Source organism: Panthera onca, chromosome E3 (assembly GCF_046562875.1).
Source record: "Panthera onca isolate mPanOnc1 chromosome E3, mPanOnc1 haplotype 2, whole genome shotgun sequence".
Taxonomy (NCBI): Eukaryota; Metazoa; Chordata; class Mammalia; order Carnivora; family Felidae; genus Panthera; species Panthera onca.
This window is the reverse complement of record NC_138354.1, coordinates 19,279,321-19,304,668: the sequence shown is the minus strand read 5'-3', so window position 1 is coordinate 19,304,668 and position 25,348 is coordinate 19,279,321. Positions and strand designations below refer to the sequence as shown.

General features: G+C 48.1%; 1 protein-coding gene and 1 pseudogene across 3 annotated transcripts in view; one reads left to right on the top strand and one right to left on the bottom strand.

Annotated features, from left to right (window-relative positions):
- The first annotated feature begins 4,771 nt into the window (after positions 1-4,771).
- LOC132675739 (uncharacterized) overlaps positions 4,772-25,348 on the top strand; it is a 114,046-nt gene continuing 93,469 nt past the window's right edge. Inside the window, exon 1 of one of the 2 annotated variants that reach the window (XR_013552801.2) lies at positions 4,772-5,560. The gene's annotated coding sequence lies outside the window, so the exon portion shown is untranslated. The remainder of the gene's footprint in view (positions 5,561-25,348) is intronic. The other variant, XR_013552793.2, reaches the window with a different exon arrangement.
- On the bottom strand, positions 6,012-24,501 carry LOC144614806 (leucine carboxyl methyltransferase 1-like; annotated as a pseudogene). Its single transcript, XR_013552991.2, has 6 exons — positions 24,259-24,501; positions 19,203-19,279; positions 16,904-16,965; positions 13,240-13,342; positions 9,939-10,059; positions 6,012-6,156 (listed from the first exon to the last, which is right to left on the bottom strand). The product of XR_013552991.2 is annotated as a leucine carboxyl methyltransferase 1-like (transcript).

Below are 25,348 nucleotides of genomic sequence, written 5' to 3'. Positions count from 1 at the left end.
GGTAAGATACTCTTACCCGTGGCACTCGGGTGGCGGGAGTGCTGGAGAAAAGAGAGATGCTCTCCTGTTCCAGGAGCCTGTAAATCCGGGACCATTTCAGACCTGAACCCACAAAATCCTTAGAGGAAGACAATGGCTTTCCTTGTTAAATTGGATGAATGCTGTAAATGGAACATCCCTGCCCATCTGCTGAGCTTTTCATGACCCTAGGACACAGGTGGCTCAAATGGACAATCCCGCAGAGTTAAGCCCATGTTCGGTTTGGGGTTATGGTTTGCCTTCAGTTCCCAGGGCAGCAGAGGCACTGTCTGTCTGTCTGTGCCCCATCTCCTTCCTCCACCCCTTTGTCACCATGAAGCAAGGAAAGAAAATCTCTGTGAAGGTTGTAATGCTTCTAAGACTGTTGATGAGATGTGTGACTGTTTAAAGTAGATAAAGATTGTGATTCCCACCCTCCTGTGACATCAACATGCAGCCGCTGGTGATGAGGGAAGGAAGGAATCCAAGTTCACATACAGGCTGGGTTGCATAGGTCGCTGGAGGGAATGCCCACGTTGTGCCCAGGCCAGCCCAGTGTGGATGCGTGATCGGAGCTGCACGCCTGTGGCCGTCTGACGGTGGGCGTCCTGACTCCGCTGCTAGGCACCATCACCTACCCCCCATGGCTGTCTGTACCTCTATGCCAAGCCACTGAGGGACCTTTGTCTTGAGAGAAAAGGAGACGCTAAGCCTGGCAGAGGAAGTGAGTAATTTACAGGAGGAACCAGGAAGTAGGAGACAGGTGTGTTGAAAGTAGAAAAAGAAAGATGGTGGACAAGAAAAGTGGCAGGATGGGGGGCCGGGTCTAGTGTACCGGTGCTGGGAAATCTTAAGCGGGCTGGGCTTCCAGCTCTAGGTAATTGCTCATGCTGGTGTGTGAGATCATCTACCTTCCGTTTCTGGTCTTGTAAAGCACGAAGCCGTTGCAGCTTACCCTGGCATTGATCCTCAATGATGTTTTGTTGTTGTTTGATTTCGTCTTCCAGACGAACTCTTTCTGCTTTCAGCTGATACACCTCGCATTCCAGTTCCATGATACGGTCTTGCGTTTGCGGGTCGACCACAGGTACAGTTTGGCTGTCTTCTCGCAGACACTCCAGTTCGTCTTGCAGAAATTCATTCTCTTCTCTCGTGGATGCAAGACGAACGTCTTGCTCCTCCACGGTTTGCTGTAAAATTTCGTTTCCTCTTAAGACTTGGCCGTACTTCTCTAATAGCTCCTGGAGCTCTGGCCTTCTTTCAAGTTTTTCGATACAGATTTCTTTGTCTTTAATAAGTCGTGTCAATCGCTTATGCTCCTCCAGAGCAGAGGAGAGCATTTCCTTAGTTTCTCTATGGCCGGCATCCATCTGCTCAACACTCTTTTTGGGTTGTAGTATTTCATCGTCTTTCTCTTGACTGCGTTGAATTAAACACTCCTGCTCTAACTGGGAGGACGACTTAGACAAGTTATACGTGTTGGTCAGTTCTTTAATAGCTTGCTCATACCTGGCTGTTTTCTCCAACAGCTTCTTTTCAGCCCGGCACAATTTTACTATTAACTGTCCTTTTTCTATTTTTAAGGCCCGCGTAATAGATTTTGTTTCCAGAGAATTCTTACGGTTACAGACGGTAGTTTTTTCCAGCCGACGTCTTACGTCTTCAAGCTCCAAAACCAACTTTCCGTTTTCCACCTTGAGGTTGCAAGCAGCTTTCTTTAAATTGCCATTCAGCTCTTCCATTTCTGAAAGGCTTTGCTGCAACTTTCTAACCGTCGTTTCCCTCCCTTGAAGTGAGTCATCTTTAACAGTATTGTCAGAGTCTTGATTAAGAGACGGTGCTGGCTCCTTCTCAGCTCTAGCAGATTCCTCCTCCTCTTGTTTAATATGTTCCTTAAGTTCAGCGTTCTCCTTCGGGATGTTTAAATTACGTATTCGCGATGGATCTGACCGATGCAAATCATTAACAGCCAATTGGCTTTGAGGTGATTCTTCGTTTTGCGCATCTAACTCTTTAGCTGTGTCCATTTGCTCATCTTCAAATGGACAAGCTCTCTTTTCATCATTGAGATCATGTTCCACTTTGCCGTTGATGCCGTTGCCTTCATTTTGTTGTTCTGATAGCTGACCTTTCATCAAAACCCTGGGCCGTGTAATTTGTTTCTGTCCATCGAACTGCCCCAGCTCTGCTGTTGGAGTTCCTTCTCGGTCCTACCCTGAGTGGATTTTTGTCCGTCGGCCTCCAAGTCACATCTGAAATGCTCTACTTCTGAATCCAAATTCACACCTCCTGGAGCCGTACCTTCAATCACTTCCTGCTCATGGCTCACTTTCCAAAGTGCCAGTTGAAGTGCTTCCCGTCCTTGACCTGATGAGTTTTCTTGTTCTAAAACGTAGACTCGCCCTTCAAGTTTCAGATCGTCTCCAATGAGATTGTCACCCTGGGTTAAGCTACACCGTGGCGTCATCTCCTTTTCCGCATCGGACAGCACTTGCCGCGGTCCAGACACTTCTTCCACTGCTGTACTCTCGGAAAGAACTCTTTCCTTTTCCGTCACTGTGTCACTTTGCCTCAAAACGGAAGGCTGCGATTCACATTCTTCAATCCTTTCTTTCTTTTCCTCGTTGATCCGGTCCCATTCTCTCCTTAAAGCGTCTCTCTCACTTTCTACCGAAGATAATTTGTTATTGATGTATTTTACGGTGTCCTCAAGTTCTTCAATTTTCCTGGTAGACTCCACTTTTTCAGTCTGTAGCACTTGAATGGTGTTTTGCATATCCTCAATGACAGACTCATCAGCTGCTCTGATTCCAGAGTCGTCCTTCTCTAACAGATTTTCCAGTTCTTTGATTCTTTTTTCATAGCCTTTTGACTTTTGATGGTACCTGCGACGTATTTCTGCCAGTGTCTGTTGATAGACGTTCTGCAGTACTGCCTTTTCAAGTTGATGGTCATCGATGGCCTCATTTCGATTCTGTTCAAGTTCCCTGATGGTAACCTGCAGTTTGTAGATTTCATTTTGCTCGTCGCTATTCGCTCCCGGTGCTGAAGTCTGGGAAAAATGCTTCCAGTGGCTAACTTCAGCCTCCAGTCTTAAAACTTCATTTGACAGTCTGCTTATTTCTTGTTGTGACCAAATGAGGTCAGCGAAGTCCAGGTCATCCCCCGGGGAAGCTGAAGCAAAGTAGTTGATACCGTAACCCAAGGAAGGGGACGCTGTGGTTGATCGAAGGGCTGATTGGAGCTTCAGCAACTGGTTCTTGAACCCTATCTGTCTCACTTTAAGAAGTTTCATTTCTACCTCTTTCTGTTGTAGCTGATGTCGGTAGCTAAGAGTCTGCCGCTTTATTTGAAGCTCTGAGGCTTCATACTTCTCTTCCAGATGACTACAAAGACGTTTAAGTCTCTGATTCTCCCATCTTAAGGTTTCCCGACTCCCTTTACTCTCTTTTCGGTCAGAGTCAGGTCCTTCTCCCACCTTTTCGGTTCCCTCCATCCTCACATCTTTGATGACCTCAGAGATGTGGTCAGTGAAAGAAGCCACACTGCCACCCACTTGCTCTAGGGAATGGCCCAGGCCACCAAACGAAAAGGACATCGCTGCGGGTCACAGAACTGACCTGGTCCGCTCGGCAAAAAGCGTCCAGCGCAGTCGGACAGTCCCAATAAGTGTCTCCAAAAGGAGGCCTGCGTGAGGCTACTAATCAAATCACAATCAGGCGTTTCTAGGCAACGCCACAGTGCACGCGGGGCTGCTAGGGTCTGCGCGACCCCTGCCCACGACCTCCCACCCCTTACCCTCCCCCCATTGCCCCGGGGCCATCCCAGGCCGCCCCAGGTGCATGTGAGCACCTGCGGCTGAAAATGCGCCTGGCTGTGGACTTTCCTGTGAAGTCCAATCACAGTACACAGCGCTCTGCAGCTTGTGGTTTCCAAGTAACAATTTCTTGTAATTAACATGAAATGTACACAGTGACAGCACCCATCCACCTAGGAGGTAGAAACATGTCTACCCCCACCCGTGGGCACAATCCTAAAGGGGGCATCCGGAGGCTCCCAGGTACCCTAGCCCCTCCCGTCTTCCTCTCCCAGCATCGCCCCCCCCCCCCCCCCCCAATGCGTGTGGCTGTTCCCAGCCGCCAGGACCTCGGGGTCACGCCGCTGGTGCCTGCTGCCCCCTCCCACTGGTGCACCGCCTATCCGGGGCCAGGAGTCAGGACCCGCGGCGGTGCCAGTACGCGGGGCTCCGCACGCTCGGCAGGGCAGCCTGGGTGGGTGGGGGGGGGGGCGGAGGGGTCTCAGGCGGCGGGGGCCAGGCCGCACGCCGTGCCGGGCCTGGCGCTCCTCTGCCAGCCCGGTCCCATGAGCCCCCAGCAGGCGGCGCTGCTGGAAGTAACGAGGGGAGGGCGGGGCTTCGGCTGGGGAGCAACAGAAGCAGCCGCCACAGCCGCCGTCACCCCGCCGCCGCAGCCCTCTCGGTCCGGAAGCGATGTAGCCGCGGCAGGCTGTCCCCCAAGCTGCCCGGCCCGAGCCCCGCGGGCGCCGCTTACACTGCCATTCAACCGCATGAAGCAGCTGGTCAACCAGACCATGGGCAGGTGAGTGACCCACGCCGAGCCAGCCGGGAGCGCATGGGCTGGGCACCGGGGGTCAGGGTCAGGGCCCAGGCCGGGGCGGGCCGGCTGCCCCGCGGGGCCCCGCGCTCCGGCCCAGCTGCCCGCCCGCCAGCTCGGCGCCGGGTCCGCTGCAGGCCAGGGACGACAGCTGCGCCACGCCGCGGCCTGGCGCCCAGCTCGGGGCCGCCGCCCGAGCCCCCGGGAACAGCGGGCTGGCCGGCCTCCCGGGACGCCCCCCGCGCGGGTCCCCGCCGCCTATTGTCCCAGTCCCGCTGAGCATTGTCCTCTGGGGTCTGGACCCAAGCTTTTCCCGGGCCTCCCACCCGCCCCCGCCGCAACCAGGAGTGATATTTTGTGTGTGAGTGGCTCACCCATTGTGTCTGTTCCCGATTCATAGAGTTCTGAGTGGTGTCTTGCAAGGAAATATTCTCTTCCCAAGAATGAGGACCTCATGAGGCACCCCACAGTGAGGTTCTGTGGAATGGACATGTGGGAGAACTAGTAATGGCTAGAAGAAGTGAGTTCTCATGATGCAGTTTGTTGACAGTGGGTGAAATAAAGGAAGGAACTTCTCTGTGAGCAAGAGTGCGTTCGAGGGGTAATGTGACAATCTCACCTATTTAATAGGGGCAGGGGTGGGTGGTGTCTCTTCAGAAAAAAAAAAAAAAAAAAAAAAAAAAAAAAAAAGAAAAGAAAAGAAAAAACCAAACAACCTAAAAAACAATAAATAAAAGATATTTAAAGTCTCTATTACAGATTCTAAGAAATGTAAGCGACGTGTGAAGTGCAAAGTTTGGACCATGTTTGGATCCTGTTTCAAACACACCACCTATAGAATTTTTTTCTGTTTTTTTTTAAACAACTGGGGAAATCCAAACACGGACTGTGGAGTAGGTGCTATGGAGGAGTTTCGGCTGCTGTGTGAGGTACAATGATGATGTTACCATTATCCCGGGGTGGGGGAAGAAAATGCTTACTGGTGGGAGATTCACATGGAAGTATTTATGGGGGTAATGCTATACTCTCTGGATGTGCCTTAAAATATTCCGATGACAACACCGACAAAAAACGGGGATAAATAAAACAATATTGAAAGATGTGAGTCACCAAAGTTGGCTGATGGGACGTGGGTTTTCGTCCTACTGTTCCCTCTACGTTCATGTTGTTTGCAAATATGCATACTGAAAACTTGGACTAATAGGGTATGGGAAATGGGAATGTGTATTTTCCAAACCAAGATGGCGGCCCAGGTCTTGGACTTCTTTAGCGTGACGAGCCAGCGGCCCACGTGGAACCCCAGCTGCCTGTTCAGGTGGGCACGCGACAGGGCTTCTCACATTCTCTGATCTGAGAAGGGAGTGTGCCCTTCCCTGGGGGTCAAGGGTACCAAAGGATGTCCCCGCCCTGCTCTCCGACCTGTGACTCTCACGGCTTGCAGGTCTCCACTCCCGCCAGGTCACACTGTCGCCTCCGCCGGTTTTCGATCACGATCTGTCCGAACCGGTCGGTCGTCCATGTTCACCTGGGAAGGGAAAGAGGAGGCTGGGCGATGCCAGAAGGGCTTCTCGAATACGCAAAATCAGACAACAGTATTCTGTTTCTGAGCCGTCAAGGCTGATGTTTGCTAATACCCAGTGCAGTCAACGGAGTCGGGTGCGGGCACGGCACGCAGGGCTGACGAGAGCGTCGTCTGCTGCCGCCCCCTGCGGGGCAACCGGGCGGTGTGCGCTCGGCCCGGGAGCCGGTCAGACCACTGAGCGGCTGCTCCACAGGTAGACTCCCACGTGCACGCCAGGTGCAAGAGGGTTTACTCCGCAGCGTGATGTGTAACGGGACCTATGACGGAAAGGACTCACATGCCCATCCGCTGGGGTTAAAGCAGTTGTGGCATGGTCGTTTAATGAAATATTACATTGCCATGAAAACACCAAGCGGACATCCAAGTAGATGTAGGTACAGACGTAGACACACAGACACAGATACAGATGTGGAATGATTCTCAGATAACAGACTCTCGAAAAGTACAGTACAGAGGGCTGTGCATAACATGCTCCTGTCTGCCCTTAAGAAAAAAAAATCTCTAGCTACATTTATATATGCGCAGAATAATTCTGGAATCTGGCAGTGTTGCTTCCCAGGTTGGAGGACTCACTAAGGTCCGGGGTAGAAGTGAGACTTACCTTTCCCTGCATACCCTTTTGTACTATTTGATTTTTTTTTGAAGTTTTGCATGTGGTGTTACTTATCTAATGAGAAACCATTTAAAACCCCCTTCTTATGATGTTTATTCATTTTTGAGAGAGACAGAGCATGAACGAGGGGAGGGGCAGAGAGAGAGGGAACCCCAGAATGCGAAGCAGGCTCCAGGCTCCGAGCTGTGAGCCCAGAGCTCGACGTGGGGCTCGAACTCATGAGCCGTGAGATCATGACCTGAGCCAAAACCAGATGCTTAGCTGACTGAGCCACCCATGTGCCCCCCATTTACCACTTCAAAAAAACCATTAACGTATCTATACGCACAAATGTCACAAAACATACATAATACACCGCGCACTATTATTACTTTGTCCCAAAACGTCAACAGTTTACTATACGAAATGATTCCCAGAGCTCCTGTGACAACGGTGGCAGGCAAGAAGCAGCATCACTCTCTGTCGGTGGACGTGTGAGGGTTACGTGGCATGAATGGTCACACTGGGTGCCTGTGAGCACGTGCTCCGTCGTCTTCCTGCCTGGGTCTAAATTCTGGCCTGAAACTTACCAGCCGTGAGGCCGTGAGGCCGTGCGGCCGTGGGCAGCAAGCTGTCCAATCCCTCTGTGCTTTGGTCCCCTCACCGGCCACACCCGCCACACCCTGGTTACTGTGACAAGTAGGTTAATACAGGTCACACTCATGGAAGGTGCCAGCTGTATAGCAAGCAACTTCTACAAGTTCGCTACCCTTATTATATCAGTACTGAAATTTGCATCACTCAGGGTGCCTCGGTCGGTAAGCGACCGACTCTTGATTTTTGGCTCAGGTCATGATCTCACAGTTTGTGGGTTTGAGCCCCTCACTGGGCTCTGTGCTCACAGCATGGAACCTGCTTGGGATCCTGTCTGTCTCTCTACCCCTCCCCTGCTTGCTCTCTCTCTAAAAAATAAATAAATATTAAAAAAAAAATTTTTTCATCATTCATGTGGTTTTTGTCATTTTAAAATACTGATTAGGAAATCATGGAAGGCATGTGAGCAATTAGTACACCTGAGGAGGCTGATGGTTTGCATTTGTTAGGAAATTGCAGAATTCAGTGAAAACGGACACATCCCCAGGCTTGCTCCCAAGTGACTGGGTCCATGGTCAAGATTCACTTCATCCACCATTGCTATATGATGTTGAATAAGAGAACGCACGAATGAAACAAGGTGAACAGAGCAGGGTGAACACCCACAATGTGTGAAAACAAAGCAGAATTCAGGGGCACCTACGTGGCCCAGTCGGTTAAGCGGCCGACTTCGGCTCAGGTCACGATCTCACAGTTCGTGAGTTTGAGCCCGCGTCGGGCTCTGTGCTGACGGTTCAGAGCCTGGAGCCTGTTGCAGATCCTGTGTCTCCCTCTCTCTCTATCCCTGCCGTGCTCGCGCTCTCTCTCTCTCTCTCAAAAATAAACAAACGCTAAAAAAATAAGATAAATTTAAAAAGGAAAGCAAGCAGAATTCATTTTCCCCAGTCCTGGTATCCTGCAAGCAAAGACAGATTCCCAGGACTTACAGAAGCCAGATGAGGCCAGCTACCATTATATCCACTCACCAGGACTGAAGACTGAGTCTGAGGAATGCCCCCAGTTACACAGAGGGAAGGAAGAAAACTCAACCGAGAACCACCTCTACGGGAATGTGGCCTGGAGCATGAAGGGGTGAGAAAGTCAACCAAGGTGTAGCCTTAGATCTGTCCATAATTATGTGACACGGGGCAAAGCCTTTACTGCTGTCATCCGTAATGGAATTTAAAAATAAAATGAGATGAAAAAAATAAAATCAATAAAGTTAAAATGAAATAAGCAATAAAATTAGCCGCCATGTATTCAGTCACGTGCCCCCCGCTACACCTCATCTCATGAACTCCCATAATAGCCCAGAGAAGTTATCCCTTTATAAACAAAGCCCTGGCGGGGGCACCGGGGTGGTTCAGTTACTTGAGCGTCCATCCAACCCTTATTTCGGCTCAAGTCATGATCTCACAGTTTGTGGGATCAAGCCCCACGTCAGGCTCCAGGCTGCCAGCTCAGAGCCTGCTTGGGATTCTCTCCACCCACCCCCACCCCCACCCTGCTCCTTCCCTGCTCATGCTCGCTCTCAAAATAAGTAGAGAACTTTAAAAACAAATCAAAATCAAAAACAAGGACCTGGGGCTCAGAAAGATCCAAAAACAGCTAATAACCTGCTCAGCAGCTGGGCAATCCTGAAAATGCTCTTGTACAAATTAACTCGCTTACTCCTCACTACACCCTATTAACGTCGGGACTGTTATTATTCTCATTTTCCTGATAAAGAGACAGCACGGAGAGGTTATGAAACTTGTCCAGGTCACACAGCTAGGCAATCTACCTCCAGAGCATGGACTCCCAACCACCCTACCATTCTGCCTAAGGGCACCCGGCCAATCATAAGAGCCAGGGCCAGGACTCGGACCCACGCTGAATAATTCCAAAGCTCTAAAACAGAACCCTTCCCACCACATCAGAAGAGAAAAACAGGCAACCAGCGGGCCAAACTCGGAGATCTTACAAATTAGGAATTTTACATTAAAATTCTACACTGTAGCTTCTCCTGGAAAATTGGGGGTTCTCAACTCCAGGCTCCCATGTCCACATGGGAACAACGAGGTGGGACTGAGCAGGGGTGAACTTTGGTTCACCAGAGTCCCCAGCACTCCTGTCTGCCTTACACCTGGCCAACTTCCTCCACTGCATCAGCTGCCTGCCTCGGAAGGAATCAGGGTTCGCTACCCTGACACCCATATGTTAGCCAAAATTCCTTCCATCACGATCTATGACTCTATAATTAATACAACGGTAAAATGTGAACTTTACAAAGTTTTCGTAAAGGCCAAGAGAGAAGTTCCAAAAACCCTGGCTGCGAGTTTGCAGGAAGTTAAGAAATCAGGAACGCTGGGAATTGCTAGAATCGATTTAAAAAGGCGATGTGTGTGTGGCCAGAGGCGGAAGGAAAAGAGTGAGTGGAAATTTATACTGACGTTGCTCAGAGAGGGTTAGCCACCACGTGAACGCATACAGCACGCAAAGGTCTTGAGCTTCCTTTTACCTGTTGGTAGTTTATGAACGTAGCTGTCTCAACACTGTTAGCTGCCCACTTGAGAAGGTTGGCCGACTGCTCCGGAGTCATGTACACCAGCACGCGTTCCGTTATCAGCAGTGCTGGCAATCTTCAGAGAAGAAAAAAGGCACATAAGTATGTATTCATCAAATCGGGACTCTAACGGCAGCCACGGATAGTGCTGGCAGGGCAGGAAAACCCTGGGGTGCACACCGCAGGAAGAGGAGAAGCCCCGGATAGCACGTCAACTATCAAGGCGGTAAGAGGTGGAGAGCCCGTTGTGACCCAAAGTTTCAGACCGTAACAACGCGAGCACTGAGCAAGGTTTTGTCTGGCTTGCTACAAATTCTCCCCCGGCATGCCCGCACATGGTGACGAGGTGGCCCTGCAGACCCCTTGCTCCGAGGCAGTCTAGTTCCCTTCCCCTGGAATCTGGGTTAGGCCTGTAACTTGCTGTGGCCAATACAACAGTAGCAAACACGACGCAAGCGGAAGCTGAAAATCACTTGCACGTTGGCCCTTGCCCTCTTGCTAGGAAGCCTGAACCCGTGTGGCAATGAACCCAAGCTGGCTTGCTATCGGAGGGGAGGCCCTGTGCGTGAGAATGAGGCATCCACATAGGAGGGAACCCCAGGGGACCCCAGCTACAGGAGTGAACCCCAGGGGACCTCAGCTGCAGCTGGCTCCAGTGGAAGAACCACCCAGCTAAGCCCAGTCCAAATGGTCCCCTCACACAATCCTGAGCAACTTGTGAACTGCTTGAATTGTGAGTTGTTCGAGACCGCTGAGGCTGCAGAGATTTTGTTGCACATCAAAAGCTGACTGATAAAATGCAGAAATACTGCTATGCCTTTAACAGAATCTAATTCTTCTCACACAAACTTTTATCATCAAGAATTAAAAACAACACGAACAGTCTTCAGCCAATGACACATTAGCATGCGGTTGAGTTACCAGACCCGAAGTAACGAACAAATTACGAAACAGGAAAAGCAATAAACTCCTACAGAAATCTCTAAACGCTTTACAGTTGGAAGGGAACACAGGCAGCCCTAAATCATGTGAGCTCTGCTGATTTATTCCGGCTCCTTCTGACTCCTTTACTGGATCCTCCTCCTTCTCTGCCCCTTTACGCTGCTGTTCCTCATGGCTGGTTGCTATTTTTCTCACAAAGCAAGTAGGTTACTTTTGCCTATTTTTATTGGCGGGGAATTTCAAAACAAGTAAATTGTCTGAACTGAAAATACCCAAGAGATTTGCTGAAAAGAACATCGTGTACGTTAGTGTCAGAATGTAACCCATGCAGTTAGACTCAGTGCCTGGACTCATGATCGCTAGAGAGAAAGGCTACCCACAAGTGCTGCTGGCTTTGACCTGACAGTCCCGACTATCCACTGCTACTGTTCATCAGGATTTCCTTTTTTTTTCTTTTCTTTTTTTGACAAGGAAATGTTGTATAACTCAAGTGACTTAAAAATATACATCCAGGGGTGCCTGGGTGGCTCAGTCGGTTAAGCATCCAACTTCAGCTCAAGTCATAATCTCACAGTCCATGGCTTCGAGCCCCACATCGGGCTCTGTGCTCACCGCTCAGAGCCTGGAGCCTGCTTTGGATTCTGTGTCTCCCTTTCTCTCTGCTCCTCCCCAGCTCGTGCTCGCACTCTCTCTCAAAAATAAATAAATATTTGGGGAGCCTGGGTGGCTCAGTCGGTTAAGCGTCCGACTTCAGCTCAGGTCACGATCTCACGGTCCGTGAGTTCGAGCCCCGCGTCGGGCTCTGGGCTGATGGCTCAGAGCCTGGAGCCTGCTTCCAATTCTGTGTCTCCCTCTCTCTCTGCCCCTCCCCCGTTCATGCTCTGTCTCTCTCTATCTCAAAAATAAAATAAACGTTAAAAAAATAAAAAAATAAAAAATAAATAAATAAATAAATAAACATTAAAAGAAATTAAAAATATATATCCAGGTGCGCCTGGGTACCTCAGTCAGTTGAGCATCTGACTCTTGATTTCGGCTCAGGTCATGATCCCAGGGTTATGGGATTGAGCCCTGTGTTGCGCTCCATGCTGAGCATGCAGCCTGCTTGGGATCTTGTCTCTCTCTCTCGTTTCCTCTACCCCTCTCCCTGACTTGCACATCCTCTCTTTCTCTCTCTCCAAAATAAAAATATATGTATGTGTATACAAATACACACACACATATGTATGCATATATCTACAAATGCTCTCTGGACCCAACTGGGTCATGGTACAAAGAATGAGAGAACTAAATCCAGAGGATAGACAATGAAGTCCAAGTTGCAGATGAAGTTGAAAATTAGAAAGAAAAACATTAAAAGGAAGTTTAAAGTAAGCAATTTTTTTTAACCTAAGTCTAAACCCCCAGATTATATCAATAGGAACGATTAGAAAAAGTAAGTGAGTGGAAAAAAAAGTTTCAAAGCCTCAATAGGTTGGTAATTAGAGAAAAACAGTTCCAAAAACGTTTTTATTTATTTAAAATTTTTTTAAATGTTTATTTATTTTTGAGAGACAGAGCACAAGCAGGGGAGGGGCAGAGAGAGAGGGAGACACAGGATCTGAAGCAGGCTCCAGGCCTCCAGGCTCCAAGCTGTCAGCACAGAGCCTGATGCAGGGCTCGAACCCATGAACCATGAGATCGTGAACTGAGCTGAAGTCGGATGCTTAACCGACTGATTTGTAAGTGATTATTGTAAGTGTAAGTGCTTAATCTCCTGATTTGTAAGTGATTATTTCCCTGGCTACGTAGCACATTTGCCCAAATGGTGTGTTTCTACGTTCGCAGCGGGTTGCTGCTGGTTACCACTGCAACTGTAATAATCTACAGAGTATAGCTTATGCGCCAATTTCCGTTCACCTGCTTTCACACGCATACTTAATATAATCTCCAAGCTCTCCGCGCAAAGCCTGACATGGGGCTCGATCTCCCCAACCGTGAGATCATGACCTGAGCAGAAATCAAGAGTTGGACGCTTAACCAACTGAGCCACCCAGGCGCCCTGCAGTTATAGGTTTCTATACATATAATTATCTTCTCTCAAACTTTATGGTATCAGGCATCAGTATGTTATAAAAGCAACACACGTGATTCTGATGTGAAAACAGGAGAAACATTGCTTCTCAAAGACTTAGAAAACCTCCCTCCTAGCAATGAAATGATAAACATCTCAGAATTAAAAACGGAACATGGGTATCATGCTGCACTTTCACCTGACCTTATTTCGTATTCGCATGAAATCACAAACGCGTAAGAGGTTAAAAGAAGATCTCACTGTGGATTCACGTTACATTTCTTTAGCTTCTCTTCGAGTTCAGGTGAATCTCGGAGATCTGCTCCAATAATGGCATAGCTCTTTGAATCCAACAGGTGTCCATCTGGAAAGCCAAGAAGAGATTATCATTTCAACAGAAATTCATCCAGAGGTGATCATTTCAATGGATTTCTTTTCAAAATTCAATTATTATTTTTTCTCCATTACAGAAATACATGTCCCACTGCAAAAAGGAAAAAAAAATCAGGAAGGAGGAGGGTGGAATGAACGAAAATCACATCTTCCAACTATTAATGTTTTGGTATAGAACATTCCAGTCTTTCTTCTATACATACAACATAAACCCATACACACAACATAAGCACATTTTCTGTCACACAAATACGTACACACACATCACACAGGAAAAAGAAAAGAGGGCCAATTCTTCTTTTGAAAACTGCTTCTCCTACTTAACAGTAATATCAATGACATCATCGTCTGTAATGATTTCCTAGCATTCCATCAGTGGATAAAACAACTTACTCAGCCAAGCCCTCACGATTAGGCCTGTGGTATCTCCAAATTTTCTCCATCTGAGGCACTGCGATGAGCATCTTTGTTTAGACCTCATGAAGCACCTGTCCAGTTAAGTAGGTCTCTAGGAGTAGAATTAGGAGGTCAAAGGGTAAAATATTTAAGTATTGGTACCGATCGGCTGGCCACTCTCTAAATGTCGTGCCAATTTGTGAGATACTATGTTTAAAAGAAAATAGCTTCTAAAGTATTTACAAATACAATGATAACATTTGCTTGAAAATACTCCCACAGAGATCGGACAGCATGGTTTCTATAGTGGTTCTCGAGCTTTGGCAGTCATCAGAATCACCTGGCGGGCTTGTTAAAAGAGACTGATGGCTTCAACCCCCCGAGTTTCTGATGTAGCAGATCTTCCAGAAGTAGACATTTTGTCAAATTCTTTCAAAAGCTAGACATCTGTATTTCCAACCAATGCTCCGTAGTGGTGATGTCACTAGTCCAGGACTACACTTTTAGAACCTGGTACAGATGAAATTGGCCACAGTTAAAAGTTCATTGATGGGTACATGGAGGTTCATTTACTTACTTACTTTGAGAGATGGCGGGGGGGAGGGAGAGCGGGGGAAGGGTGGAGAAAGGGGGAGAGAAAGAATCCCAAGCAGGCTCTGTGCTAATAACACAGAGTCCAGTGCAGGGCTCAAACTCATGAACTGTGAGATCCTGACCTGAGCCCAAATCACGACTTGGCCATTTGACTGACTGAGCCACCCAGACGTCCCCCTTGATTTACTCATTCGGACTGACTTTTCATTGTGTGCCCATTTATATACTTTTAAGTTTCACCTCGTGCATATTTCAGCTTTAAGAAATGATCAATTTCAAGATGCGTATTTTTTCTCACTTTCACATTTCTGAAATGAGGATGCATCAGTCAATAACGTTTCGGTTTAACTTATCAGCACCTTTTCTTTCCTGACGGTAAATAGATAGTGTGATTCTTGCAATCACAGCCTCAAAGGTTTAATGAAATAGGGCAATTTTTCAATGAAAATGTGTCAGTGTTATCATCGCCTATCACTTTTCTCAAATTTTCACTCCCATTTGTATTTTCATTAATTTTTATTTCAACTGTCCCTCTCCCAGAATGATGGCAAGATCAAAAACTATCAAGGACAGGACTAGAAAATTTGCCCACATAAGACACAAACCCAGAGTTAAAAACCAAGTGAAAGGCTAAGAAAGAAATCTGCCAATCAACAGTTGACGAGGGATTTATATCAAAGAACATTGCTTTATGTTGTAAAGGATTCCTATAAATTGAAAAGGAAATGAAACAATGCAACTGGAAAATATATGAGCAGAGGAAATTTACAAGAAATCCCACAGGCCAACAGAAGGAAGGAAGGGTACTCCGTTTCACTAGCACGTTCAAAGTTATAAAAAATTTAAAACAAAGTTACAAAAAATCTTTAATTCATAGATTTGGCAGACTGGCAGGAATTTTTTAAAATGGTAGTAGCCAGTGTTAGCGAGGGTGTAGGGAAAGGGAACCCGCATCTATCTGGTGAAAATACAAATTAGTCGAAAGGGTCTTGAAGCACGGCTTGGCAGTAGCTATTAGAATTCATAAGGTACAATTTTTTGAACTGGCAATTCCTGCGAATATTCACATATAACTAGGCTTTCTACAAAACTGTCTCACAGGAAACCATAAAGAAGGCAGCAATCTAAAGGAACATCAGTAGCGAATACGTTAAGTAAAATGGAATTTCCATGCAGAGGAGTACTACGAAGTCACCAGAAATAACGAGGTAGATCTAATCTGGCAACATGAAGACAGCCGTGATTCACTAGGATGCACAAAGAACAAGTTTCAAAACAGTACGTGTAAATTATTCGCTTTACTAAAATTATACATATAACTGTATTTATTTATTTATAGAAGTATAGATTCACTCTTTCAACAAATACATGTTGATCTACATCATATATATTTATTTATTCAATATATGCATACTCCTTCACCAAAAATTTACTGAACCTTTTGCGGGCCGGGCACGGGATTCTATTTACATGTGTATTTTCTTACGTGTGAAATACACCTGCCTCTAGGTACACTGTCCATCCACAGGAGAAAACACCCTGCACAGTGGTTATCGTCGTGGGGGGAGAGATTGCGCAGGGTCTTTACTTTCTACTTCACATGCTTCTACACTGATGGGTCGAAGGCAATGCAAAGTGCTAACTAACCTTTCATTACAGCTAATCCTTCTGACGCAAATATTAACCAAATATACAGAAAAGTATGACGGCTACGATGTAGAGAAAGCAGATGTGCCAGCCAATGGCAAAGCCTGAGGAGGTTCTACTTAAAATTGGTACGAGGGAAACAAAGGATGGAGGAGATATTAGTTTCTGTGGGAGTCTGTTCACTAGGAGCGTGACGAGGGCACTGTGCTGGTGTAGAGGCCTGTCTAGTTGCCTGACGTTTCCTGTGTTATCTGTGCCCACCATGTAAGGCCATCGTCTCTGAGCATGTTTTCTGACCTGAATTATTAATAAGCCCCTTGAACTTCTCTGTCAGACACACACTGAACACAATGGAACATTCTGGAAGAGTGTTTGTGACCTTAGTTTTAAAGGCTTAGAAGGGAGGAAAGAGTTGTTGGAAACACTCATACTGAAAACTTACGGGGAAAAACTGAGCCCCGGGGCCAAGGACCTAATGTAACGGGTGAAGCGGGTCAGGTACGAGACAACAGTGGTGGGCATGTGCATTCCCTCTCAACGAAGCAGCCATGTAGGAGTCAGGGTCTGAGGCTGCCGGACTGGATTTTTCCAAGGAAAGATTTTCGGGAAAAAGCTCCTATATTTGAAATGTTTGCAACTCACTGAAATGTTTTTCAAAAGATTTCAGATTGGGACCTATGGACATCTAAGAGGGGCCATACAAACAATTGTTTCAAGTTCCTTCACAGTAGATGTGATGCAGAAGTATACACTCTATGACGTCATGTGCACACACGCGCAGACTCAGACACGCACGCTCACACACACACACACACACACACACACACACACACCATCTTTAAAAAGAAAGGGGAAGAAAAGCAAAGAGGTAGCCCATACTGTATTACTTAGTTGCCAATTTGCAGTGTGTCCTCTGAATGTCATTCTATAATGGGTTGTAATAAGAAAGGCTTGTATCTATGGGAAGATGGGAAAGAGAGAGAAATGAGTCAAGTAGCTTAGTTACTGAAAAAACGCAAACACCCACTACCGAAATGGCCAGTAGGTACCGCTACTGCTCAAAGCAAGGGCGACTCCAGAGGGCCTGCTGCTTAATCACGTCTGACCCTAGGCACACACATGAAAAATTCAGTGGATCAGCTCTCAGAGTAGGTCAGTGAGCGTTACTCTCCGAATCTGACGTCAAGTCACAAACTGATCATGAAGCACTCAAGACGTAGAAACCGCCAAAGATAGGCTAGCGGTATGTTTCCAAACGTTGCAGTGTTTTCCAAGCCATCTCTCGTTTCCTGCTTCTGCTCACTCAATTAAAAATTTTAACCATTATTAATCACAGACAACTAAACAAACCGATTCCTACTCAGACCTGACGTCCAGTAACATTTAGGTGATGACTCTGCTCTCCTCCAGAATGTGCAAAAAATTAGACATCCGAGAGCCGATTTCAGTATCGCAACCACCATACACGCATCTTTCACCCCAGAAACCTCCTCTAGGCTTAAGTGAGAGCCCACCTGCTCTTATTTGACTCGGTGTCCTAACAAGCTAGGTTGTATTCTGTGGCTGCACAGCGTCAGATGCCATAGCGCATCTCAAATGCACACTACGTGGGGCGCCTGGGTGGTCAGTCGGTTGAGCATCCAACTTCGTTCGGCTCAGGTCATGATCTCACACACAGCTGGTGAGTTTGAGCCCTGCGTTGAACTCTGTGCTGACAGCTCAGAGCCTGGAGCTTGCTTCGGATTCTGTGTCTCCCTGTCTCTGTGCCCCTCCCCAGCTTGCACTCTGTCTCCCTCTCTCAAAAATAAATAATTATTAAAAAAAATTATTTTTAGATAAAATGCACCTTCCGTGTAATATAATCTTGTATTTGGAAAAGGGCAAAACTTGTTTCCATAGGATAAGTTAGAAAAAAAAAAACTTAAACTATTTCTAGCTTGTGGGAATTACACATCTTTAAAGGACAAGGTGAAAGTTTTAATGGTTACTAAAAAATTTTTTAAATGTAAGACTTAAGATTTTGTTTAAATGACTAGTTTAAAAAGAAGGGGAAGAAGTATACGTTAAAAACCACTGAGAAAATCTGACCTTGGGCTTGAGGTCAGGGTTTAAATTTCAGCTCTACCCCTTTGTCAACAGGTAACCTTATGGAAAATAGCTTAACTTCTTTGAGCTTTGGTTTCCTCAACTGCTAATAAAAGCATGTCATTCCTGAGTCGGCTCTGAGGACTCAATGAGATCATCTGAGTGAAGCATTTCACATGGTGCTACCAAAGCTCTCAGCAAAGATTCACAAACTCGCCATCTATAACTGCAGAATTCTTAAAACATGGACTCAGGGTGGCCCCCATACTATCTCATATATAGTAAATGGCCAATTTGGCCTCCCATTATTCATTCAAACGCTATTTACTACACATCTGCTCTGAGCCAGGCCTCTTTCTTTTTTTTTTTCAACGTTTTTTATTTATTTTGGGACAGAGAGAGACAGAGCATGAACGGGGGAGGGTCAGAGAGAGAGGGAGACACAGAATCGGAAACAGGCTCCAGGCTCTGAGCCATCAGCCCAGAGCCTGACGCGGGGCTCGAACTCACGGACCACGAGATCGTGACCTGAGCCAGGCCTCTTTCTATGCTCTGGAGATACAGAAGTAGCCGGAGCACACATGAAAATTCAGATTATTGGAGCGCCTGGTTGGCTCAGTCGGTTAAGTGTCCAACTTTGGCTCAGGTCATGATCTCACGGTTCACGAGTTCAAGCTCCACATCGGACTCTGTGCTGACAGCTCGGAGCCTGGGCCCTGCTTTGGATTCTGTCTCCCTCTCTCTCTCTCTCTCTCTCTCTCTCTCTCTGTGCCTCTCCCCCACGCATACTCTGTCTCCCTCTCTCTCTCTCAAAAATAAATAAAACATTAAAACACTTTTTTAAATTTCAGATTAAAATTAAACCACTATAGGTCATTTCTATTAAGTGTTCAGAGAAATTACATTAACGGACAGAAGAGTTGCAAGGGAGGGGACATTTCATTTTGAAGACAGTTTGGAATGGGGATCTTGGGGCCAGAAGGAAGGTGGGAAGGGGGTAAAAGGGAAGAGTCCCCTAAAATGAGGTCTCTGGCGTTCAGACCGGCCGCCTCCTGAACGCTGCCCCTGAATCCTACCGGGCTCTCTCCTGTGGTCAAAGCCATACTCACTTGATGCTGTGCAGCTTTCTCGTGACTCTCATGGGAAAGTCCACTTCAAAATATTTACTTGGGAGAAGATCTTCATCCTGAGGAAAAACACACAGTAAGCTTTAGAATTATGTATTCACTCCTACATTTACTGACCACCTTCACATACCGAGCGAGTACTAGGCCCCGAAGAGCATCAGGGCACTTAAGGGTTTGACATCCAGGAACGATATGGGCAGAGATGTATTTTCCAGATTACTGTGGTCTCCACGTGGGGAATGGATGGAGGATGGGCGTCAGGGGTTCACAGCTGTCCAGGGAAGAAGTCACGGGGAGCCTGAACTGGGGGAGCAGTGCCTGGGATGGAGGTGGGGGTATGTGGAGGCGCTGAGGGAGTAGGACCTGACAGAATTTTCCAAAAAGCAGATCGAGATGAATCAGAGAGGGTCAGGACACCAATGCTGACCAGCATTTGAGGGATAAAATGGAATAAAACAGCAAAAATCCCGAAGCATCGCACACAGTGGGGGTGAGTACTGTTTTGTGACACGTTTACTTTTTTCTGTGAGGGGAGGATACAGCGGGTGGTAAAGGGCAGGTGCTCTGGAGCAGGGGACGGGGGTTCGAATCCCAGCTCCACCGCCTGTCTGCCGCGAGGCCCCAAAGTCACTCCACTCCCTGGGCCAAGTTTCCCTCCTCTGAGAAGCAGAGACAGGGACAGCACCTCACGGGGTTGTGAGGAGTAATGAGGCAATAAGTACACACAAGGGACACTCAGAACGGGGCCTGCCTTAGTAAGTGCCACGTGTGTGCCTTTATCATTGACTGTCATGGGGACGGGGCGCCGAGGTGGCTCCGTCGGTTAAGTGTCTGACATTGGCTCAGGTCACGATCTCACGGCTCGTGAGTTTGAGCCCCACGTGGGGGCCAGGGCCCGCTTTGGATCTTCTGTCCCCTTCTCTCTCTGCCCTTCCCCCACCGGTTCTCTCTCTCAAGTTAAATAAATAAACTTAAAAACCTTATTGACATGGGTACTTAGAATTAGGTCTTGGCCTGGGGTGTACATTTATCTTTACTGAGGGCTGCAGTAAAAGAGCGTGGCAGACGCGCGCGCACATGCACACACACACACACACACGACCCTGCTCCCCCTTCTGCATCCCCGGCCTGGTCTCCCCTTGGCCCCCTGGCCATCCTAGCACATTCTCTGTCACGTCCAATCAATCCCTCAGCCCCGAAGCGTATTCACGAACGCATTCTCTCCTCCTCAGCTCGCCAACTGCACACACTTAAGGACACCGCGGTCTGGACTCTCAGCGACACCCTGCGTGTGGCCTGCAGCAGCTCCCGATGCCCCTGAGGCTTGGGGAAAGAAACAAGGCGCTCCACAACCTGGTGACCTGCCCGGCGCCCCCCCAAAGCGCTCTTCTAACGCCTCCGTATCCACCTGTACTTACATTCCACAAGTACAGAGCCGCTTCCTTAAAGTGGAAAAAAAGACCAAGAAAAAGACACTTGTTGGTGCCCAGAACCCGGTGGTGGGCCTCGCAGGTGTGGGCCGGGATTAAGGAAGAGCTGGGGTGAGGATGACACCCCTCTTTCTGACTCGAGCAACTGCGCAGAACACCATTTACGTGCACAGTAACGAGCGATGGACAGCAGGGACCGAGAGGGAGCCGGCCCCCCACGACAGCATGACGGGCAGGGAGGCAGCAATCACAAGCAAGCATTTTCCAGTAGGAGGTGACCCCTAAGGGCAAGTGTCAGAACTGGGAGAGCCAGCTACCCCTCAGCCCTTGGAAAATCTCAGGGGATCTGGTCTGGGGGACAAAGGGGGAGGGAGGAAGGGGGAGACAGGAAGACAGAGACAAAGACAGTCTCCTGACCCATCAGAAGAGACACGCTCACCGATCTCAACCGTTCTCTCTTGGTGCTGCCGCGCTCCCCTGCCCGTGTATAGGGCAGGGCCTGGTAAAAAGCTGTCCGAAGATATTTGGAGGAAACGTTTAGAGCATGCCAGAAGATGACTTTTGCTAGGAAATTCCAGAACACCCTCTAAGGATTTCGCTCACACGATATGAAGTTAAGGACACGCTAAAATTCCAGAAGGCCTGGAGAACAAAAGCAAATGCAGGACAGCATACGATCCTATGGCTCGTCTAGGACTTCTGACTTTCTAAAGAGCTTTCCCACTCATCAGCTACTTGCCCTCTTAAGAATGCCGATTAAGGGGTCACCATGGAGGGAAAGCTTCCAAAAGGCACACTGGAGCTTTTAAGGAACAGACATCTTCTTTCTTGCCTTTGGGAAAGGGGCAACAAATGGCTGTGGGACATGACGCTTCAGCTTTTTATTCTGGGATTCCCCGAGCCCTTCCGACACTCCACTCCACTCGCCAGTAGCTCCACGTCACAGGAGGCACGGAAGGCAACCGGGACCGTGCATAGCTACCGGAGGGCAGCCGGGGACAACCGTGAGGAAGAGTATCCCGTAGGCTCAAAGGAGATCCAACGTGGCCGACCGCTGCACAGGCTGCCATATTGAGACTGACCCCCTGCGTCCTTGATCCTCTGGCCGTGTGGAAATAGGATTCAAGAGACACCAAGAAGCTGAGGTCCCTTAAAGGGTTTCACTCACCCTTTATTCTTTGTCTGGGGTTGTACTGGCTTTCCTGCACCCTACTCTCACCCGCTGCTTGAAGGTGGGAGCCTTCAACTGTCCCTTCGACTGATCTTGGGGCCTGACGTCATACAGAACGAGCTCACACACCAGCGGCAGCAGAAAGCCTGTGACCCACAGCCAAGCCTCTGCTGGTGCAGCCAGGGGACCCTCCCAGGTGGAAGGTGCACCAGACAACAAGACTAGCCGACGAGATCTCCCCTCCTCTTTTACAGAAGCACATAGAGCTCAAAAACAGGGCTCAGCGAACTTGCTGTAAACAGCCAGTACTCTAGCCTTTGCAGGCCAGACGGTCTCTGCTGTGACTTCTCCACTCTGCTGCCGTAGGGCTAAAGCAGCCATAGGGAAGATGGAAGGAACTGGGAGTTGGCTGTGTTGCAGTAAAACTTTATTTACCAACATAGGTGGCAGCCTAAATTTGGCCCGTTCAGCTCCTGCTCCAGAGAGCAAACAAGCATCATTTTTCTAAACAGAAACTTAGGTTTTTAAAAACCCTTTAGACTGATGTCATTATCAAAACGAAAAACTCCACCAAATTTTTCAGACCCTGCACTATTCTCCTTCCTCACTGCTGACAGATGACCTTTTCCTCGGAAGGGGCACATGAGCTTCAGTGTACCTTGCTCAGAAATAAAAATCTCAGATTTAGTAATGATGAACCCACCTACACGGCGGGGGGAGAGACCAAACCACGGGACTACGTTGAAAAGGGTGTCAAGCCCAAAGGAGGAGTTTCTCCCGTGGCTTCTGTTCACACTGCACACATTCTGCCACTGCATTCTCTTCCAGTTCCTTCCACCACGCCGTGCTCTCTGAGGCCCAGAGGCACCGCTGACCTATAGCAAAGAGCCCCCCCCCCCCCCGCCACCCCCGGAGCAGCCACAGGGCTCTCTGGAGAGAACAAGGAGGGAATCTGGACGTGGACGAACTGCAGTCCGTTGTTTGTTCCATGCTCCAGCGCCACTGGCTGTCCGACCTGGGGACGCCACGAGCTCTCGGAGCCCGCCTTGCCCCGTCTGGGTACCACCCCCCCACCTGCAGAGCTCTCATGTTCATTCCCGAGGTCACGGATGTGCACGCCCTTCAGAAACGTTAGCTATCTTCTCCTGAATGAAGAATGCAGAGGCAACCGGTTAATACTAAGGCTGTGCTGAGGCCACTGATTTCTCGCCTCAGTGAGAGAGAGGCTGGGGGCACCGATGACCAAAGACCTCATCGGGTGAGCTGATGAGGGTCAAAATACACACTCAGGTCGCATTAGGCCCACACACTCTAGTTTATCTTGGTGTACTTCTGCAAGAATCTGGGGAAATGCACGTACCCATGACTGCCACATGACCGACCTGACAGAAGAACCAAGAGAGATCTGTACAAACCTACAAAAAAGAAAACGCAATCAGTGAGATTGCGTAGAGAAAGCAATGAAAGCAAATCAGTGAGATCGTTGTAGAGAAAAGGTTTGGTGCTACAATTCCAGCCCGGAATCAAAGAACAGGCCTGTGGTCCTGATTCTGCCACTAACTGGACCCATTTCCTCTTCTGTGAGTGAGTGTAATTATATCTGCTCTTGAACCCTAACGAAGGAGGTGAGGGACCAAATCAGAGAATGGAGGGGCACCTGGATGGCTCAGGCAGTTGGGCTCGGACTCTTGATTTTGGCTTGGGTCACGGTCTCATGCTCCGTGGGATAGGCCCCGCATCTAAGCCCCACTTAGGATTCTGTCTCTCTCTCTCTCTCAAAATGAATAACTAAACTTAAAAGGGCTTTGTGTCATGTTACCATCACCCAGCCTTGCAAATCTCCAAGCTATACTGAAGACACCGTCACGACGACAGTAAAGTCTTTTGTTGTCGTCAAAACGGCAAATGCATGGGCCCCTGGTCTCAGCTACTCCACTGGCAGGGCTCTCGCTCACACGCAGAGAATGTATACAAGGATTTGGATCAAAAGCCCTGTTTGTGACAGCAGGAGCTAAGAAGCAAGGCACATATCTAGGGCCCTGGTGACATCACGTACGTGGCTGACAGTGGTTGCACAGCAGGTGCAAGCAGATGGGGACAGGGACGCGAGACAGGCAGTCACCGCATTCCTTTTGAATATATTTCTAACATTTAAAAAAATGTTTATTGACTTATTTTGCGAGAGAGATGGGGGAAGGGCAGAGAGAGAGGGAGAGTGAGAGAGTGACAGGATCCCAAGCAGCCTCTGTGCCGTCAGCACAGAGCCCAATGCGGGGCCTGAACCCACAAACCGAGAGATCATGACCTGAACCGCAATCAGGGGTCGGGTGCTCAACCGACAGAGTCGCCAGGGCGCCCCTGACATTTTTGAACCCGCTGGGAAACTTCACAAAATTAAACAATTGGGGAAACAAGGGGGCGGTATTTTTTAATTTACCTTTAGTCTCCAGAAGGTGGTATCCATCCCAGCCCCAAGATTTAGAATCTCACAGGGACATTCTGTCTTCCCTAGAAATGCCTTTATAAGCTGACGGACGCCATGGACGCGAGCAAAATATCCTGAGAGAGAGACAGAGACAAGCCATGACTCAGTGATGATGGAAATAAGCCTTGCAAAGTTCACCACACCAGGAGGACAAAACGCAACCCTTCTGCCCTTCTTCAGGGGTAGCGTTTTAGGTTATCCAGAGACCTTATGGGAGAAGTAATGACTTTAAAATTCTCTTCCTTTTTTTTTTTTTTTTTAAAGCCATTTGAACCAAAATAAGCACAATCTATCTAATGGTTGGATCAACTACCTTAAGGAAAACGCAACGCCCCCTAATTCTACCTATGAAAGAAAAATATTTTACATCAAAACATGGGATCTAAATGTCCCTCTTAGAAATGTGTCTTTTCGTGGCTAAGTGAAAGCTACTCAGAATTCGGCTGAAACTCAAAATTGGGAGACCCTCTGGAAAGTATTCTGGGGTCAGGAAATGGGCAGATAAATGTCAAAGCAAAGACAGCCATGTTTCTTAGCGTGCTCCCTTCATCTCCATCCTGTGCGGGTTAGAGCCTCGATGTTTGTAAAACACCACAGGCGGGGTTGGGCGGGGGGCGGTGCACAGGCAAATGGTGCCTAATAAACTGACTTGTTAAGCTCTGGCGTGGGAAGCTGGAACAGAGGAGACAAGAAATAAAAGAGGGTCAAAGGAAGATAAAATTGATCTGGGTTCTAAAGCCCTTCTGCTTACAGTATTACTATTTTAAGAACAAAATTTGAGTGGCATTTAGACGCTTACTGCAGTTTGACATAGGGATTTCATGTCTGTGGATTCTACTAGTAAATAATTTGAGCTTGTCTTTTTACATGTCTCTTTTGGGGGGCCTGGGTGGCTCAGTCGGTTAAGCGTCCGACTTCGACTCAGGTCATGATCTCAGAGTCTGTGAGTTCTAGCCCCCTGTCGGGCTCTGTGCTGACAGCTCAGAGCCTGAAGCCTGTTTCAGATTCTGTGTCTCCCTCTATCTCTGACCCTCCCCTGTTC